Consider the following 9,423-nt stretch of genomic DNA (forward strand, 5'->3'; position numbering starts at 1 on the left):
GTCTCGTTGGTTAGTGCTACGTTTGTGCTGTTTTGTGCTGCTAATATTTCCGTTCTATCTTTTATCGTTTTTGTGTTATTAATGACTTATTAAAGGTCACCAAAGGTCACACAGCCCCCCTACAACACCCAAATGACACGAAACTGGTCTTGTTGGTTAGTGCTACCTTTGTGCTGCTATTATTTCCGTTCTATCTTTTATCGTTTTTGCGTTATTAATGATTTATTAAAGGTCACCAAAGGTCACACAGCCCCCCTACAACCCCAAAATGACACAAAACTGGTCTTGTTGGTTAGTGCTACGTTTGTGCTGTTTTGTGCTGCAAATTTTTTTATTTGTGCTGTTATGGTTTTAAAGTTATAACAGTTTATTTATTTTTTTCAAACCCCACTCACTTTGCCCACCTTACAATCAGCACAAATAAAAACTCAAGTGTGTTTCTTTAGTGCTATGTTTGTGCTGTTTTGTGCTGTTTAAATTTCCTTTCTATCTTTTATCGTTTTTGCGTTATTAATGACTTATTAAAGGTCACCAAAGGTCACACAGCCCCCCTACAACGCCCAAATGACACGAAACTGGTCTCGTTGGTTAGTGCTATGTTTGTGCTGTTTTGTGCTGCTAATATTCATGTTCTATCTTTTATCGTTTTTGCGTTATTAATGACTTATTAAAGGTCACCAAAGGTCACACAGCCCCCCTACAATGCCCAAATGACACAAAACGGTCTTGTTGTTTAGTGCTACGTTTGTGCTGGTTTGTGCTGCTAAAATTTTTATTTGTGCTGTTATGGTTTTTAAGTTATAACAATTTTTTAGTTTTTTCAAACCCCTCTCACTTTGTCCCCTCCTACAGTAGGTGCATGCGGTATTGTGTCAATCTCGCTCCCTTTCTCGGCGAGATTGACCACCTACGAGCCCCATCGCAGGAGCCAGCGCCGAGCTGGTTTCCCGCGATGGAGACAGAGCCGTCATAGAAGCGACGGGAGATCCGACTTGGATTCCCGCCAATTCTACACGTGTGCAGCGTTTGTTATGAATCCTGAGGGGGAAGTCCCCGCCGGATTTTAAATAAAAATCCGGCATGGGTTCCCCCCTCAGGAGCATACCGGGCCCTTAGGTCTGTTATGGGTTGTAAGGAGAGCCCCCCTACGCCGAAAAAAACGGCGTAGGAGGTCCCCCTACAATCCATACCAGACCCGTATCCAAAGCACGCTACCCGGCCGGCCAGGAAGGGAGTGGGGACGAGCGAGCGCCCCCCCCTCCTGAGACGTACCAGGCTGCATGCCCTCAACATGGGGGGGTTGGGTGCTCTGGGGCAGGGGCCACGTGGGTTGGTATCACATGGGTAGGTACAGAGCATGATGGGACTGTGAGGCCTATATAGGTCCGATGCAAGCCGGGCACACGTCATTGCAGCGAGGAAAGGCGACGTGTCAACATCGGGAGAAGGAGAGAAGTGAAGAACATGACGTCACAGCACGGAAGAAGAACTCACAGCACGGAAGGAGAAGAAGACGTACAGCGCGGAAGAAGAAGGCACCGGACAGCGAGAGGAAGAACCGGGGTGCGCCGAGTCAACAGCGGAGAGCGGCGAACATAGAAGGAGACCCCCGGAGAGTTGAGAAGACCCCCCGAATAGCGGAGAAGACCCGTCGGGATAGCGGAAGAAGAAGCCCCCCCGCCGAAGACGCCGGAGGAAACCCGCCGGGGGGTGGGGGCTTTTTTAAAAGCGACCCCCCCCGGCGGTGGAAGAGAACCAGACGGCGGCCCCCACCCACCCGAAGACGTCAAAGAAGAAGCTCCCCCTGGTAAAAGAGCTAATAAAGAAGACAGGGGGAGCCTCCGGAGCAGAAAAATAAATTATTTTAAAAACCCTTGTGTGGTGTGTTTATTAACTTTGACATTTTTCCTACAGGTGAATGGTTAGGGGTAGGATGTACCCCATATCCATTCACTTAGGGTGGGGGGCCGGTATCTGGGGGCCCCCTTATTAAAGGGGGCTCCCAGATTCCGATAAGCCTCCCGCCCGCATACCCCGACAACCAACGGCCAGGGTTGTCGGGAAGGGGCCCTGTCCTCATCAACATGGGGACAGGGTGCTCTGAGGTGGGGGGGCCGCAGTGCGCCCCCCTGCCCCAGAGCACCCAACCCCCCCATGTTGAGGGCATGCAGCCTGGTACGGCTCAGGAGGGGGGGATGGCGCTCGCTCGTCCCCACTCCCTTCCTGGCCGGCCGGGTAGCGTGCTTTGGATACGGGTCTGGTATGGATTGTAGGGGGACCTCCTACGCCGTTTTTTTCAGCGTAGGGGGGCTCTCCTTACAACCCATAACAGACCTAAGGGCCCGGTATGCTCCTGAGGGGGGAACCCATGCCGGATTTTTATTTAAAATCCGGCGGGGACTTCCCCCTCAGGATTCATAACAAACGCCGCACACGTGTAGAATTGGCGGGAATCCAAGTCGGATCTCCCGTCGCTTCTATGACGCGCTTGCTGGGATGTGCTGTCACTATTCCAGTGAGTGCGAGATCTCGGCACCATGTCGCTGAGAATCAGCGCGATGCTGTCGTGCTAAAAACACAATATCACAAACACCTACTGTACAATCAGCACAAATAAAAACTCAAGTGTGTTTCTTTAGTGCTGCATTTGTGCTGTTTTGTGCTGTTTAAATTTTCTTTCTATCTTTTATCGTTAAGGTCACCAAAGGTCACTCAGCCCCCCACAACACCCAAATGACACAAAATTGGTCTCGCTGGTTAGTGCTACGTTTGTGCTGTTTTGTGCTGCTAAAATGTATGTTCTATCTTTTATTGTTTTTGTGTTATTAATGATTTATTAAAGGTCACCAAAGGTCACTCAGCCCCCCTACCACCCCGAAAGGACACAAAACTGGTCTCGTTGGTTAGTGCTACGTTTGTGCTGGTCTGTGCTGCTAAAATTTTTAGTTGTGCTGTTATGGTTTTTAAGTTATAACAGTTTTTTTGTTCTTTTCAAACCCCACTCACTTTGCCCCCCCCCCCCCGTACAATCTGCACAAATAAAAACTCAAATGTTTTAGTGCTATGTTTGTGCTGCTAAAAATTTTATTTGTGCTGTTATGGTTTTTAAGATATAGCAGCTTGTTTTTATTTGATAACAACCCACTCACTTTGCACCCCATGTTATTAAATCTTAAAAACAAACATACTATTTGTTAGTGCTACGTTTGTGCTTTTTTGTGCCATAAAAATACAAATTTGTGCTGCTTTTATTTTTAAGATAATAGCAATTTGTTTTTTCCCAGACAATGACATCACCCTGCCCTCCTGTCCCATACCTGGTTAGTGATCTCCTGGTTAGACAGCAGCAATTGGAGCACAGTGAGGTATGGGTGCCTGTGATCAGTCCAGTAGACTGCGTGGTGGCAGCAGAACCGGCTGGTGGCATATAAGCTGGCACTGAGCTTGGCTGGCAGCAGACTGTGGGTAAGCAGCTGGAAGCAGGAGACAGGTGAGACCTTGCTGGACTGCAGAGCTGTAGCAGGCTTGATGAGCAGGATGCAGGGTCAGATGAGCCGGGTCCATAATGGTCGGGCAGATCAGGCATAGACGGCAGACAACAGGATATTCGTGTCACAAGCCAAATCAGCAAACGGGAGTTAGATCAGGTAACAACAGAAGGCAGAATCCAGAAACAAGCCATGGTCAGGGCAGGTAGCAGTCAAACGGAGGTCAGGAGCAAGCTGGGTTAGGATCAGCGACGCGGATGGGACGTGCTTAGACACAGCTCCGTCGCACCCGGTCACATAACAGCCGTTTCCTCAGGGCTACACCGCTCGTTTCACGGCGAAAACTACCAGCACCCCTGCGGGAACACGGCGTGCATGCCTGACACAAAAAAGAAACAGAAACGGAGTCAGCAGCACTCGTTAACAAACTTTCTCCTGGACATGGAGCAAAGAACCGGGAAGATGTCCCAAAATTGCGCCGGCAGCAGCATGTGGGGAGAAGGTGAAATCGTCTCACACCCTCCCAAGAGTCTGGAAAATCGTGAGTACAACTCCCCCCTCTCTAAGGCTGACTTAGATGAGAGTCTCTCACTGATTTTTAACAAATTAGTGGAAAAAATAGAGAAGGAGGTGCACAAATCCACCGCTGCTCTATCTCAGGAGATTACAAGCATTGGAGGCCGCACAGATCTCTTAGAGACTAAACATGATGAGCTTTCCCTGGCACACAATGACCTAAGAAAGGACTATGAAAACTTGGCTGATAATTTTGCATTCATGCAGGCTCATGTCGAGGATTTAGACCAGTGTTTCTCAACTCCAGTCCTCAAGGCGCCCCAACAGGTCATGTTTTCAGGATTTCCCTCAGGTGGAACAGCTGTGGTAATTACTAAGGCAGTGAAACTGATCAAATCACATGTGCAAAATAATGGAAAGCCTGAAAACATGACCTGTTGGGGCGCCTTGAGGACTGGTGTTGAGAAACACTGATTTAGACAACCGTAATCGCCGCCAAAACATAAGGGTACGCGGTATTCCAGAATCCACTACTGACCTATTGCCAGCTGTATCCCAAATTTTTCACGGTCTCCTACCAGACAAGCAGTTATCAGCTTTTGCATGTGACAGGATACACAGGGCCCTCTGTCCCAAACCCAGCCCTGAAAATCCCCCCAGGGATGTCATTATGTGTATGAAGGATTTCCTTGTGAAGGAAGACATCATGCGTGCATCCAGGAATACCCCTAACATCTCATTTGAGGGCAAACGAATACAAATCTACCCGGATATCTCCCCAGCTACATTAGACAGAAGACGCAGGATGAAAGAGGTCACCTCAGTCCTGCAATCTGCCACACTTGAGTTTTTATTTGTGCTGATTGTAAGGTGGGCAAAGTGAGTGGGGTTTGAAAAAAATAAATAAACTGTTATAACTTTAAAACCATAACAGCACAAATAAAAAAATTTGCAGCACAAAACAGCACAAACGTAGCACTAACCAACGAGACCAGTTTTGTGTCATTTGGGCGTTGTAGGGGGGCTGTGTGACCTTTGGAGACCTTTAATAAATCATTAATAACGCAAAAACGATAAAAGATAGAACGAAAATATTAGCAGCACAAAACAGCACAAACGTAGCACTAACAAACGAGACCATTTACGTGTCATTTGGGCATTGTAGGGGGGCTGTGTGACCTTTGGTGACCTTTAATAAATCATTAATAACGCAAAAACGATAAAAGATAGAATGGGAATTTTAGCAGCACAAAACAGCACAAACGTAGCACTAATCAACGAGACCAGTTTCGCGTCATTTTGGGGTTGTAGGGGGCTGTGACCTTTGGTGACCTTTAATAAGTCATTAATAACGCAAAAACGATAAAAGATAGAAATTAAATTTAAACAGCACAAAACAGCACAAACATAGCACTAAAGAAACACACTTGAGTTTTTATTTGTGCTGATTGTAAGGTGGGCAGAGTGAGTGGGGTTTGAAAAAAAATAAATAAACTGTTATAACTTTAAAACCATAACAGCACAAAATAAAAAAATTTGCAGCACAAAACAGCACAAACGTAGCACTAACCAACAAGACCAGTTTCGTGTCATTTGGGTGTTGTAGGGGGGCTGTGTGACCTTTGGTGACCTTTAATAAGTCATTAATAACGCAAAAACGATAAAAGATAGAACGGAAATATTAGCAGCACAAAACAGCACAAACGTAGCACTAACCAACGAGACCAGTTTTGTGCCATTTGGCTGTTGTAGGGGGGCTGTGTGATGTCATAGTCTGGAAAAAACAATTGTTAATATCTTCAAAATAAAAGCAGCACAAACGTAAATTTTTGCGGCACAAAACAGCACAAACGTAGCACTAAAGAAACACACTTGAGTTTTTATTTGTGCTGATTGTAGGGGGGCCAGCTTCGCTGAGCTAAGGAAATGCCATTTTCTGAAGGATGGCAAACTGAATAACATAGCAAGAAATAATTTTACATGCTACTATAAAACCTTTTGTCGTCTGTGTTAAACCATTTCCAATAGAACATTTTGACAAATAACTCAAATGATACAAGAGACCTTTCAAAAAGTCATAAGAATAAAACCTTTAACAGGTATGTCTAACCACTGTAATAGAAAGCAATAGTTCTGCTTGGTGTGCGAGAAACAATTCAACACGATGGCCTGGATTCAGAAAGGACTTACGACGGTGTATCTCCAGATACGCCGTCGTAAGTCCAAATGTGCGCCGTCGTATCTATGCGCTTATTCAGGAACTGAGATACGCCTGAATTTTGCAAGATACGACCGACATAAGTCTCCTTACGCCGTCGTATCTTGGGTGCATATTTACGCGTAGATTTACGAGTTGAATATGCAAATGACCTAGATACGCCGATTCACGAACGTACTTGCGCCCGTCAAATTTAGCTACGCCGTTTACGTAAGGCTTACGTCCGGCGTAAGTTTACCCCTCATAAAGCAGGGGTAAGTCATGTTAAGGTATGGACGTCGGAAACGTCGGAACAGCGTCGTATTATACGTAGTTTGCGTAAGTCGTACGTGAATGGGGCTGGGCGTAAGTTACGTTCACATTGAAAGCATTGAGCCGACGTATCTCAGGCCTCGTACAGACGAGGGGATCTCCGCTGGAAACGGTCCGCCGGACCGTTTCCAGCGGAGATTCCTCCTCCGGATTTTGATCTGATGGCTTGTACACACCATCGAGTCAAAATCAGCGCGGAATACATCCGCGGTGATGTATCGCGCCGTCGCCGCGACGATGATGCGGCGACGTGCGCGACGCTGGAAGGTAAGTACTTCCACGCATGCGTCGAATCATTACGACGCATGCGAGGGAGGGGAGCGGACGGATTGATCCGGTGAGTCTGTACAGATGACCGGATCAATCTGCTGGACACGATTCAAGCGGATAGATTTCTTAGCATGCTAAGAAATTTATATCTGCTTGAAATCGATCGGCCGGACGAATCTCCGCTGATAAATATCCGCTAGGCCGTACAGACGACCGGATTTGTCCGCTGAAACTGATCCGCGGATCAATCCCAGCGGATAGATCCGGTCATGTGTACGAGGCCTTAGGGAGTATTTTCAACGTGATTCTGAGCATGCGCGCGCATGCGCTGTTCGATCGGCCATGCATTTACATGGGGTCACGCTTCATTACAATACAACACGCCCACTGCCTTGCTACTTTGAATTACGCAGGCTTACGCCGGCCCATTTACGCTACGCCGACATACCTTTGGGAGCAAGTGCTTTCTGAATACAATACTTGCCTCTCAATGTTACGTCGGCGTAGCGCATATGAGATGCGCTACGCCTGCTTAAAGATACGACAATGTATCTGAATCGCGGCCGATGACATTATCTCAGTCAGGTGACCATATTAACACAGTATTACTTAATGGCAACTTACTAGGGTGAGAATTCTACATAGATAATGTAGCACCCTCCAGTGTGTAAGTAGGAAAAAGTACCGTATATACTCGAGTATAAGCCAAGTTTTTCAGCACATTTTTGTGTGCTGAAAATGCCCCCCTTGGCTTATACTTGAGTCTGTGTCATCTGCATACCTGATGAGCCGTGTCATGCAGTCAGACGACGGCCATCCAGTGTACAAAAGCCGCACCTCCTTCTTGTCCTCGTCCGTGATAGGGGAACACTCATGTAGTGAGTAGTGAGTTTCCCAGTAGTGAGTCAGTGTTCAGTGTTCCGCCTATCACAAACGTCCTCTCATCCTCGTCCCACGAAAGAGGACGAGAGGATGTTCGTGATAGGTGGAACACTGACTCACTGCTGGCTGCTGGGAAACTGAGTGTTCCGCCTATCACAGACGAGGAGGGGGCGCGGCTTTTGTGCACTGGATGGCAGCCATCTGACTGCAATGCATGACACGGGATGATCAGGTTTGGCACAGTGAGGCGTTCAATGGGCACAGTGAGGCATCAATGGGCACAGTGAGGCATGCGATGAGCACAGTGAGGCTGCAATTTACTCAGTGAGGCATGCAAGGGGCACAGTGAGGCATGCAACGAACACAGTGAGGCATGCAATGGGCACAGTGAGGCATGCAATGGGCACAGTGAGGCATGCAAAAGGCACAGTGAGGCTGCAAATGGGCACAGTGAGGCTGCAAATGGGCATTGTTGACCCTCTTTTCCGCTTACAGTAGCTGCTGCATTCTCACCCTAGACTTATGCTCGAGTCAATACGTTTTCCCATTTTTTTGTGGTAAAATTAGATGCCTCGGCTTATACTGTATTTGGGTCGGCTTATACGAGGATATACATTCATTGAATTGGATCAGGGTTACTAGAGGGCAGAGCTGGATGACTCACACTGGCAGCTATCTGGTGCCTCCCCCTTGTGTCTGGAAGGTTGGAGAACCTTCTAGAACTAGAGGGCAGGGGTTAGGAGGAGCTGCCATGAATATTTATGGAGCCCCAGCCAATCCCCAGATATGGGCTGTCAGGGGGCAGAGACAACCCCATAAAAAGAGATGGGCCATTCCAGCAGAGGAGTCAGATGGAAGATGGAGATTGAGTGCTGAGGAGCCGCTGTCGTGGGCCTGGAGGCTTTGGATAGCTGGCTTAGAAGGATCCCACACAGGAGGCAGTTGGAGGAGAACCTTCAGGAGAGGCAGCGGGACAGAGCAAAGACAGACAGTAAGTAGAGATCAGCACTGAGCAGGAACAATACAAGGGTTGTCAGCTGTCAGCTGTAACAGTGATCTCTGAAGACAGCAGTGGGCTTAGTCCTCATCCTTGCCCGGGGAGTCTCTATGGAAGTGTGCCTGTCGGGCAGGACTGGGGAAGTGGGCCAGTCGGGCAGGACTGGGGAAGTGGGCCAGTCGAGCAGGACTGGGACAGAAAGTCAGTCAGGAGGACTGGGAGGAAGATCAGCCAGAAGTGGCTGGTGACAGCCAGGTGGGCTACCATTTTTCTGCAAGCAAGTGGAGCTGATATCAGTGGCCACAGGAAAGCAGAAGGAAGCATTTCATGCTGCTTGCCCACTGCACTGGACTGAGAGGGCCAAATCCTCAAAAGGGATACGCAGGCGGAACTGCTGTTCAGCCTGCGTATCCCTGTGCCTATCTTTGGAACTGATCCTCAGAAGCAGTTTTCCAAAGATAGGCAGAAGATCCGACATCTGTAAGAGACTTACACTGTCAGATCTTAGGATGCAGTACCGCATCCGCCGCTGGGGGCATTTCCCATTGAAATGCCGCTTTGCGTATGCAAATGAGGACTTACGGAGATCCACAAAGCTTTTCAGCTTTGTGTTTTCTGCGTAAGTTTACGTTTGCATACGTAAAATTAGTTCTGCTTTTACAAAGTGTAAACTAGTAACACCTTGTAAAAACAGATCTTTTTTTCGATCGCCGCGTTTTTTTTAAAATTTTGAATTTTTT

The sequence above is a fragment of the Rana temporaria genome, chromosome 4, assembly GCF_905171775.1.
Source record: "Rana temporaria chromosome 4, aRanTem1.1, whole genome shotgun sequence".
NCBI classification, from domain to species: domain Eukaryota; kingdom Metazoa; phylum Chordata; class Amphibia; order Anura; family Ranidae; genus Rana; species Rana temporaria.